General features: G+C 46.1%; 1 protein-coding gene across 1 annotated transcript in view; it reads right to left on the reverse strand.

The window, feature by feature from the left end:
• PTPN14 (protein tyrosine phosphatase, non-receptor type 14) overlaps positions 1-8535 on the reverse strand; it is a 170589-nt gene extending 162054 nt beyond the window's left edge. The window contains exon 1 of the mRNA XM_019549464.1: positions 8171-8535. The gene's annotated coding sequence lies outside the window, so the exon portion shown is untranslated. The remainder of the gene's footprint in view (positions 1-8170) is intronic.
• Between the last annotated feature and the right edge of the window lie 1892 nt (positions 8536-10427).

A 10427-nucleotide genomic window follows, 5' to 3' on the forward strand; every position in this document is an offset into this window, starting at 1 on the left:
TGTGACAAAAAGCTGTCACAGGCTGCCTAAATACTAAATGGTTTCTATTTGTGTTCATACCTAATATAGATTAAAGCATGATTTTAAATGCAGTAGAGATCTAAACATTGTAGATAATCCAGACAGTAAGAGCTCTCTATTGCTATAAATTACAATTTTTTGTGAGAGGAAAGCCCCCACACTCACAAAGATCTATTGCCTATGTTCAAAGAAGGGCCTTTATATTTCTTTCATTCAGAAAATATCAACATCTAGGACAGACGTAGCCCAAATGAATGGTGTGGGGCTATCTAGGGGGTGGATCAGGCCCCCAGACTCCTTCCCCTTCCCAACGCACCTGATCTGATCTGGCAGCCACTCCATCCAGTCTGGGATTTGTGCTGGGATTTGTGCTGCGTGCGGCATAGATCCCCAAGTGGCTGGAAAGAGCTGCATGTGCAGTGCAACCCAACCATACCAGCAGGTACTCTGTATGTGGTGGCTGCTGAGGCCAGACTGTGCCACAAGCAGCATTTGCCCTGGGATGTGGGCTGCACACAGCATCTGTGTTCCAGCTGGCCCAGGCCCTGTGCTGCATGCAGGCACTGGGTGCAGCGCAGGTTCTGGAGCAGTCAGGGAGGCCACCACATACAGTATAGGTCCAGCTAGACTGCACCACACACACAGCCTATTCCAGTTGCTCTGGGATCCACATTGTGTACACGACATGGGTCCCAGCCCAGCTGGAGTGGCCACTGGATCAGGTATGCCAGGGGAGGGAGAGGGAAAGAGGATAGGGAGGGGAACCACAGGCCGGATGCAGCCCAAGGACCTGTCCCACACCATGGACAAGCATTGTGCCCTGTGTAGGTCAGATCAAACCCAGAGGCAACACGGAGTGCCAGATGGCAGGCTTCTGCAGGTCAAATCCTATCTGCACACCGGATGTTTGACACCCTTGATCTGGGATGTTTAATATAAACATTTCAATGTAAATTTTATCCCAGTCCACATCTCCCAGAACTCAGGAATATACAATACAATAATATAATATAGATTGTATTATTTTACTGAGAGATGCCAATGCTAACAGCTATTTCTTTTTTCCTCTTGTCCAACTCTTGTCATAAGCCAGTGGACCCTTGACGAAACATCACACAATATTGTGTCTAGTAGTATGACAAATAAAAGTCCCAAAATATGTTTTCCTTGCCAGCATTAGAAGATATATAAAACCTTTCTATTTCACTTCATATATTTTTTGTTCAAAATCATTGTCTTCATCGTAAGTAGCAAACCAGAAAAGAATTCTTATACTGGGTGAGACCAGTGACCAATCTAAGCCAACATCCTCTTTCTGATGCTGCTTAACCTCCATGCTTTGGAAGGTGGTAAAGGAACCCCATTTGGGATAATCTGTCTTAGAGGTAGTTTGTTTTTAATTCCTCTCATACAGTGGTTGACTTGTATACAACTGAAAAAGCTTTCCACATAAATTATTCCTTTTGTTGTTGTTGTTCTGACAAGCTCATAGCAATGCATATCACTGATTAAGTATGTGTTGCATACAAGAGTATACACCAGTTTAAAATTTCTTGCCTTTCAGTTTCACTGACTGTATCAGAGGCAGGTATTGTAACAAAGGATAAGTAGGTTAACCTGACTTACCACTGCAGCATTTATTTTGTATACCCATATTATACTTCTTATTCCTTCTAAACTAAACAGTTCCAATGTCTTTAACCCATATGCAAGTCTCTCAATTACTCACCTTCTAATTCTTTTTGGAGATAGGATGGCCAGATATGTGAAAAGCATTTTGGGTGATAATAAGTATTAAATTTAACTATTTTCAGTATTGAAACCTATCCTTTATGCAGCCTAGCATTTGGTTGGCTTTACTGTCCACACAAAGGCAGATGCAGAGGTCAGTGAGAAATGATCACTGGACTTTTTTCTCAGTGTACTGGTTTTAGAAACAAGTAACACAAAAAACAGTTCAATTCTCCTTTCTACTGTGAGTAGCATTCTGTAGTATTAACTAAGCCATATAATTTTATATCAGCATCAATTTTTACATCTTGTTCAACCACTTTATTAATAATCACCAACACACTCACAACATTCTGAAGAACTATTGATATTTTTTCTTGACTATAATCTAAATATCAAAGTTCAGATTGCTATTACAAAATTAAACTAAAGCATTCTCACAAGCAGTACTCCCCATCTTAACAATCACTTGGCACTATTATAATAAACATAATAGGAAAGTATGTCCTGCTCCTATTTTTCACACAATGAAAAAGAAAGCTGGAGTTTCTAAATTTGGCCTTAATCGTCCATTAGGAAAGCACCAGAAAGAAAAAAAGCACCTTTAAAAAAACTGGGATTAGATTGCACATGCTGGAAATATCACAGGTCTGTATTTTAGATATTCTTGTCAACTCCCTCCTTATTTAGATCTGTATTAAGACTACAGTTTCATTACATTCCAGACTATCAAAATATTTTCATAGTTACTTGAAAATATAAAAAATGGATTAGTAGGCCCACAATGGCACGAATAAACTGTGGAGAATGAACACATAGGGTGGGGGGAAACTGATACTCCTGCCCTTGAGCAATTTCTTTGTGGTTATCTGGAGAAGTAATAAGAGCATCTGAGGTAGGGCAGGAGATACCACAAAAGAGCCCAATAGTAGGAAGCTCAAACATGCAAATGCAGAAGAAATCTAAAGCCAAAAAGGGTCAACCCAAATTCAAGTATGAATGGCAGAGAAACCATTGGACACACACAGTACCATAGTATTTATTTTACCATACTCTAATATTGCTTATTCACCACCAGTAGCTTAGTTTTTTTACTATGTTCTCTTATTATTTTTCATTACAAGTTACAGGCAATTAAGTTAAACAATCTGGATCCTGAAAGCCTTCCTCAGTTAAGACTACCCTTGGCTTCAATGAGAATGATTTCAAAAACATCCCTTCTCCAAGTACAAAAGAATAATAGCAGATCAAATCACTGCAGCCAATATTATGATTTTAAATAAAATATATTCCAATTCTATATCTGAAAGAAAATGAATCAAGAGAACTATATGAATGTTTATGATAAGATGCAGGACTGTAAAAACCATGGAAATTGAGTCATAGTTCCACAATAATCTTAACCGTTCATGTTTTTTGTGTTCTGAAATCACATATCAGAAGGTCCAGAACCAAGGACACACAGATTTTGGAAATCTGTGACAACACATGTTACTAAGAATCAAATATTTCTTTTACTATATGGATGAAATTTATAGGGAGGAGGGAAAAATGTAGACACAAACTGAATGCATAGTGACTATTTTCTCTTGTGGTTAAAACATAAGATTAGTAACTAGAAGAACATGGTATCCAGGTATGTTTCTCAATTCATAAAACTGGGAGAATGTCATGCAAATCATGAAAAACATAGACGATGGCTAAAGAAAATGGCACAGAACTAGTGAAGTATGCATGCTTACCAGTAGTAATTAAGCAACTACTTACAGTTTCTGCAGCCTATTCTATCAGATGCTGTAGCCTACCAAACTCATACCTCTCTAAACCAGTTAGTCTATATCTTTCTGCCTAACTTCAGATTGACATAGCTAACAACTTCCCTCCACTATATGTACATACTGACTGCAAAACCAAAGTATCTTCCAGTCAGCTCACACATCTCACAAAAACAATACAGACTCCATCGGTAAACACATACACAAACAAATTCCTGGAATCATAACAACTTCCCTTCCCTAGGAGTCTCATAGTGGGCTACTCAATGCTGCCCAAGATGAGAAGCCACTGTTGATGAAAGAGTACCCCCCCACCACTATGCTGCATTGTTCAGATACAGTGTACCTTCATTTCAAGTTATTCTAATCCATCTCATAGCAAGGAGGAGCACACTGGGATGCTGGTTGGAAGATAGGTCTCAATAGATTACAGCTCTTCACTGATTCAGTGGAAAGGCAAAGCAGCCTCTCTCTTGAACTAGGGAAAGGAGATAGTACATGGAGGAAAACAGCTGGGAAGAGAAGGAAAGTGACTTTATTTCTGCTGCCTTCTTCATCGTGTGCCAACTTTTATCATGGAGGCATAAAAGCTAAATAGGGACACAAATCCCGCATGCAGTCTCAAAAAACTTTGGATTTCTCTTCTTGACTGACACAAATTCCTGTTTAGCCCTGGGCAAGTCATTCCAGCTTTATATCTTATGGCAGGGCTGCTTGTGGGCTGCATCTGACCTGCAAGGGGTTGACATGCAATCCACAGATGCCCACCTTCCACATTGCTCCTGCTGCTGCAAATACCAGGATCTCTGCAGCAAGGCAACTTGGTAAAAAATGACCACATGGGGGACAAGGGGTGTTATTCTCCCAGTGCAACTGTGAAAAGGGTCTTGTGTTGCCTGTGCAGCAGTGCCAAGCAGGGTTTGCCTTGCCCATGTGATAAGGAGAACTATGCTGGCTGCACACCGGGAATCCAAGGCACCCATGTGGCAGGCCAAACCACCCCATGCAGTCCAGACAGCATGTAGCCTGGGGCCCGTAACCAGTGTAGCATGCAGCCTCCAACTGCTCACAAGTTGGACAGCCCTGTCTTATTGCTTCCCTGTCTATTAGTTAGGGTAACAATTTATAAAGCACTTTATGGTTCCCGGGTAGGAGGTACCATAAAACTGCAAAGAATGTTTACTTTCCAAAGAAGAAAAGTCTTTTAGAATTGGAAAAACTAAATCAACAGGGTTCTGTAGGGAAGTAACTCTGAACTACCTGTATAATATAAAAAAAAAAAAAAGAAATTCTTAAATAACTAAGAGATTTTAATTCAGGATTTCCTTTATAGCAAATTCTACAGAACTACTGCATAATATCAAGCACTACCCTTGAGGAACCCGCTCTAGAGAACAAGAAGAATTAAATAAGAACAACAGAATTAAATGAAGACCACAACAGCAATCATACAATAACATCTTTGCTTTTGTGCCTGAGCCTTGTTCTAACTGAGCTCTGTATGCACAAATATATTCTATACAAACCAATTATTATGATGCTGACCCTACCAAGAAATAGATGTTTTTCACACCAGTAATACCATTGACTTCACTGAGACTGCCCACATGCATGAAGTTAAGCACACAGGTAAGTCCTTGAAGTCTAGGGCCTGTATTTAATTTAGAAAACATACTGAAAACTAAAGACATATTGAACACTTGCATTCTAAAGGCAGTTATATCCAGTAGCTAGCTACAGTGTACATTCAACAAAAAATATTTTACTTTCCAACCAAAGAGAAGAGCCCAACTTAAATTAAAACAAACTGAACTGTACTTTCACACTGCACAGATTGATGCAAAGCTGTTGAATTCATAACTGAATACTACATTTGTGCTTTCTTCCTAAGTAATCAAATCCAATTTCATCAGGAGGACAAAAAAGGTGAACAGGGACTTCCAGTGTCCTTTAGCTGCAATGGTACCAGATAGCTATGAAAGAATAGGAGTTAATTTTTTAGAAGTGCCTAAGGGACCTTCCTTTGGGTCAAATATTTTCTCCACATGTAGTTTAGTCACTTGTGAATGAGGCAAGTTGTGCAAAAAGCTTTTTCAGAGAAGGCTGTCCCATATTTAAACAGCAGCAACTGGAGCACAGGGCATCCACTGGTGATTAAGGACCAGCAGAACTGCATCAACTGCCATTAACACCAGGGGCTAATTAAATCCCAGGAACAACACAGTACAGAAGTTGTTACTGCTATTGTTATACAAATGCAGGAGAAGCAGATTTTAAGTACTGAATTTTCTTTTACTAAATAGCTGAACAATTAAAATGACTACGCCAATGCCACAGGTTCAGTCCTGCAGTCCTTTACCTATGAGGGCCCTCATCCAGCACTTACAGCTTGCAAGACAATCCCTTCTGATGTGCAAAGGCAATGCGGTATTATATAGGTTCAAGGCCTTCCCTCAAGCAGATGTATTTACAAACCAGGGCCCATGAGCTATTTAAGAGACTAACCTTGGAATAATAGTACAGAATGACCTGGCTCAGAAACTCTGGCACTGTGGCACACTAGATTTGAATTTATGCCCCCTCCTGCAAGCAGCTCCTGTACAAAAAGTCCATGAAATCAACACAGGTAAGACTGGAGAGTCCCCTAACAAACGAGGGCCCAACTCCTATTCTACACAGATATAAAGCCCACCATTGAAACTCCCCATGTTTTAAAAATATCTGACCAATATTTGACAGCAGCTAGAGATCCCTAAACAGAGCAAAAGAAAATGCTGGACCTTAATATTCTCCAGGTCCTGAATTCTGCCTGAAATACATGATGTTAAATAGATAGTCAGAAGAGACCAACCTACATAGTGCCCCCACCCCCCTAAATATATCCCAGTAAGAGGTGGCTCTTTCCATCAAAATCCATTGTGAAGAGGGGTGGCAGGTGACTTCAATAATTCCCATCTGGGGGAGCCAATATAAGCCATAAGCTCTGAAGAACTTCAATGTAGTCTTTTTAGTAATATGCTTATTATAGAATAAATAAGGAAACAATAAAAAAAAACCCCAAACAGCCACCATCAGGTAAGCATAGCTCCTTCAACTGTGGTTGGTTTTGGGCTCCATACCACAGTCTCAAGAACAACCTACAAGCAGCCCACCTTGTTGCGGTCATCTGACCCCAGCAGTCTTTCCTACCCAAGCGCAGGGGGGCTGGACCCAATGATCTTATAAGGTCCCTTCCAGCCACAAACATCTATGAATCTATGAATATTCCCCTATTTCTGCCCCCTCCCCAGCCACCATATTATTAGTTGCAAGCAACTAAAGAAAAGTGCTTGCAACAGAAGTACCTGACTATTTTGTGCAGCTGCAGTCACACAGCCATTGCATGTCACATACGACACACCAACATACGTGCACCTCACTCCCACATAGTGCTGACCTCGAAAGGACTGTAAGAAAGGCAGCTAACTCGGGACTGAGGGAGTCTGCACTACCAGAAGTGAGAGCAGATGTCATAAATGCCTACACAGGCTTGGTGGAAGACTTTCTGCCTAACTTGGCCAGCCCCTGTTTGCTGTAGACAAGTGGCCAGTGGGGGACTACCCTAGTAACTAACAAAGAACAGGTAAATCATCCAAGCGGGAGAAAGGATGGCCGAAAGCTAAACAGTCACACAGAAGTGTCAATAAGCAATCAGAGCTCAGCAGAAAGCATAGCCCATTTCTCTTCCAGCACAGACCATCTGCAGATGCTTCCTCAGCCCCACAAAAGGGTGTTTGCGCCCAATAGCTTGCAAAGAAGAATTTTTCCAACTATTTCACTTGGTCTTAGAAGAGATATCGGATTTACCCAAACAACCTTGTTAGCCCATTTCCAGCTTTTTGCAAGGATGTTGGAGGCACAAGGGAGGCATGCTCAGGAAGTGGGCTGCCTAGATGGGGCCCTACCTACCTAAACCCATGCCAGTTTCTGGGCACTCTGGCTTCCCCCCAGCTCACATGCCATAAAATTTCCCTGACCGGCACACAGGGATGTAGCAGCCACAGACTCCTAGAAAATGAAGGTCGGAAGGGACCTCCTGAGGTCATCAGGTCTAGCCCCTCCTGCGCTGGGCAGGAAAGACTGCTGGGGTCAAATACCCCCAGCACGGTGCACGTCCAGTCTCTTTCTGAAGATCTCCAGGGTAGGCGCCTGCATCACCCAACCCCTGCTCAGAGCAGCACTTCTCCACCTACCTCATCCCAGCCAAGGCTTTGTCTACCCGAGTCTTAAGGATGGAGACTCCTCCACCTCTCCCGGGAGCTTGCTCCAGCCCTTCTGGTGGGAAAGTTTCCCCTTAATAATCTACAGGGGTGTAGGCTGCAGCCGTGTTGGTCTAAGGACACAGGCAGACAAGGCTCTTTGGGTGAATCGGATGTCTTTTGTTAGACCAACTCAAAGAGCTGGAAAATGTTTTCTCGCCCATCGAAGGTGCAGCCCGGTCCCCCATCAGCCGAGGCAGATGCCAGCGCGCTTGCTGCCTCTCCCCGGTGGAAGTGGCCATGGCTCTGGAGGCGCCAGCAAGCAGACTCCCCACCCACCCCCGGGGGAAACGAGCGGCCAGGCGGGCCGAAGAGCCCCCGGGGGCCAAGCCCAGCGCCCCTTACCTGCCTTCACATGCCGCCGGGCAGCCGAGCAGAGGCGCCGGGATGTCCGTTTCCCGGGAAGAGGCAGCTGAGGGCAGGTCCGGCTTTGTGCGCTGCGCAGCCTCTCCCGGCCGAGCAGGAGGCGGAGGTTGCCGTCTGGGAGGGGGGACGACGCGGGGCACCAAGCTGCAAAGCTCCGGCGCTGGCTGGGGGCTGCGGGCTGGGGAGGGAGGCCGAGGCGCTGGAAGTTGGCAGAAGTTTGGGGGCGGGAGCGGAGCGCTGTCCCGCCGCAGCAGCGAGCGCGGCGCCCGCGGCCCTGGGCTCGGCGCGGTCCCGCCCTGGAATGCCAGGAATGCGGCGGCGGCTGCACCGGGCGGGACTTGCGACAGCGGAGGAATGGAGCCCGCCTCGGCCCCGCGGCCCGGGGGGAGGAAGAGGAGGGAACAGGCTCCTGCCAATCCCGGCCCGGGCCTGGGCCCGCGGCGCGGCGGGGCAGGGCAGGGCAGGGCGGCGCGGGGCTTCCCCCTGTCAGGGCCGCCCGCTCCGCCGCCGCTCCCCGCGCTTCACACACACGCACGCATGTCTGCACACACGCACGTGTACGCACACTTGCACACATATGTATGTACGCACGTGTACATGTACACACACCTGCACACGCGCACGCATGTATGGACACACATGTACGTGTGCGCGCACACACATCTATGGACACATGCATGCATGTGTACACACAGACACATGTATGCCTGTACATGCACATCCATGGACACACATGTACGTGTACACACTCATGCACACATATATACACTCATACACATGTGCATACGCACACGTACATGTACACAGGTATACATATGTGTGCATGCACACACATGCACATATACCCAGGGTTCTAATTACACTTTGACACTGAGGGCAGGGGTATGCAAAAAAAATTGGGCTGCCCATCACAATACACTAATAAATTTGGAGCCCCCTCCCCCCAGATTATGATTTTCAAATCTTACAGGGGGGCTCTCATCTCTTAGGGGGGGCTCAGCCCCCTCCCTCTCCAAACTCCCCCATAATTTGAACCCTGCATATACACATGCACATATACACATATATACAAACACACATATATACATGCACATATATACACAAACACATATACACATAGGCATACACACACACATAAACATACACACATATATGCATACATATACACAGGCATATACACACATGCACATATACACACATGCACAAACACATATATACATATGCACATACACACACACACACACATATACATACAGCCCTTGCCCTCTTAGCCCACCCCCTCTGCCCCCCGGTTCCCCACCTCTGGCTGCTCAGGACTGCTCTCCCCTCTGCCCCCATGCTCCACCAGGAGCCCCCTCAGACCCACCTCTCAGTTTAGCACCCCAAGCTCCCTGGCTGCTGGCCCCGGTTGGGCCCCAAAGGTTGCAGCTGCTGCTGCCCCTGCTTGCATGGTGTCTGCCCAGCCCCTGCCCGGGAGCCAAGGGGAGAGGCATGGAGGTGCTGGTGCAGGGCAAGTGCCACAGCTGTGCTGGAGGGGCTGGGGGAGGGGGGAGCCCAGGGTGCAGCTGGGCTGGGGCTGCCCCAGAGATGTGGGGGAGATATGAAGGGACCAGCCACATATGTAAGGTTGCCAGGCTCCCACCTGCTTGTTTCCTCTGTTCATGCCTGAGAGGAGAGCTGTGCACTGACCCACCTTGGCCACCTCCCTAAGGTCTGAGAGCCGGGCTGCCAGGACAGAGCCACAGCACAGCTGCTCAGGGCAGAGTGGGCTTACAAACCGTGAGAGGAGACGGTGCCTCTGGTAAAATCAGTGGCTTTCCACACACACGCGCACGCACGCGCACACACACACACCCCTACCTGATGGACAGTGTCAGCAGCATTTCTGTTCAGGCAGCACAGAGGAAACGGGGCTGGAAAGGCCCTCCAGAGGTAACCTAGTGCACCCACTTGAGACAGAATCACTTCAATCCAAATCCAAACTTGACTTGATGGCTCATTGTAATCTACCTGATTCCTTCCTAAATACCCTACCCCAGTGGCTGTCAACCCAGGGGTATGCATATTGCTAGGGGTACTTATAAGGGTCATAGGGGGTACGCAGAACTGCGTGCATGCATGCAGCCGCAGCACAGCACATGAACAGCCAGGATGCAGCCTGGCCACATGGAGAGCAACCAGGTCTGGCAGATCTGGCAGGTACATTTGTTGTGCGGGGAGGGAGTGGGGCGGGGGT

Source organism: Crocodylus porosus, unplaced genomic scaffold (assembly GCF_001723895.1).
Source record: "Crocodylus porosus isolate Cpor-Errol unplaced genomic scaffold, CroPor_comp1, whole genome shotgun sequence".
NCBI lineage: Eukaryota > Metazoa > Chordata > Crocodylia > Crocodylidae > Crocodylus > Crocodylus porosus.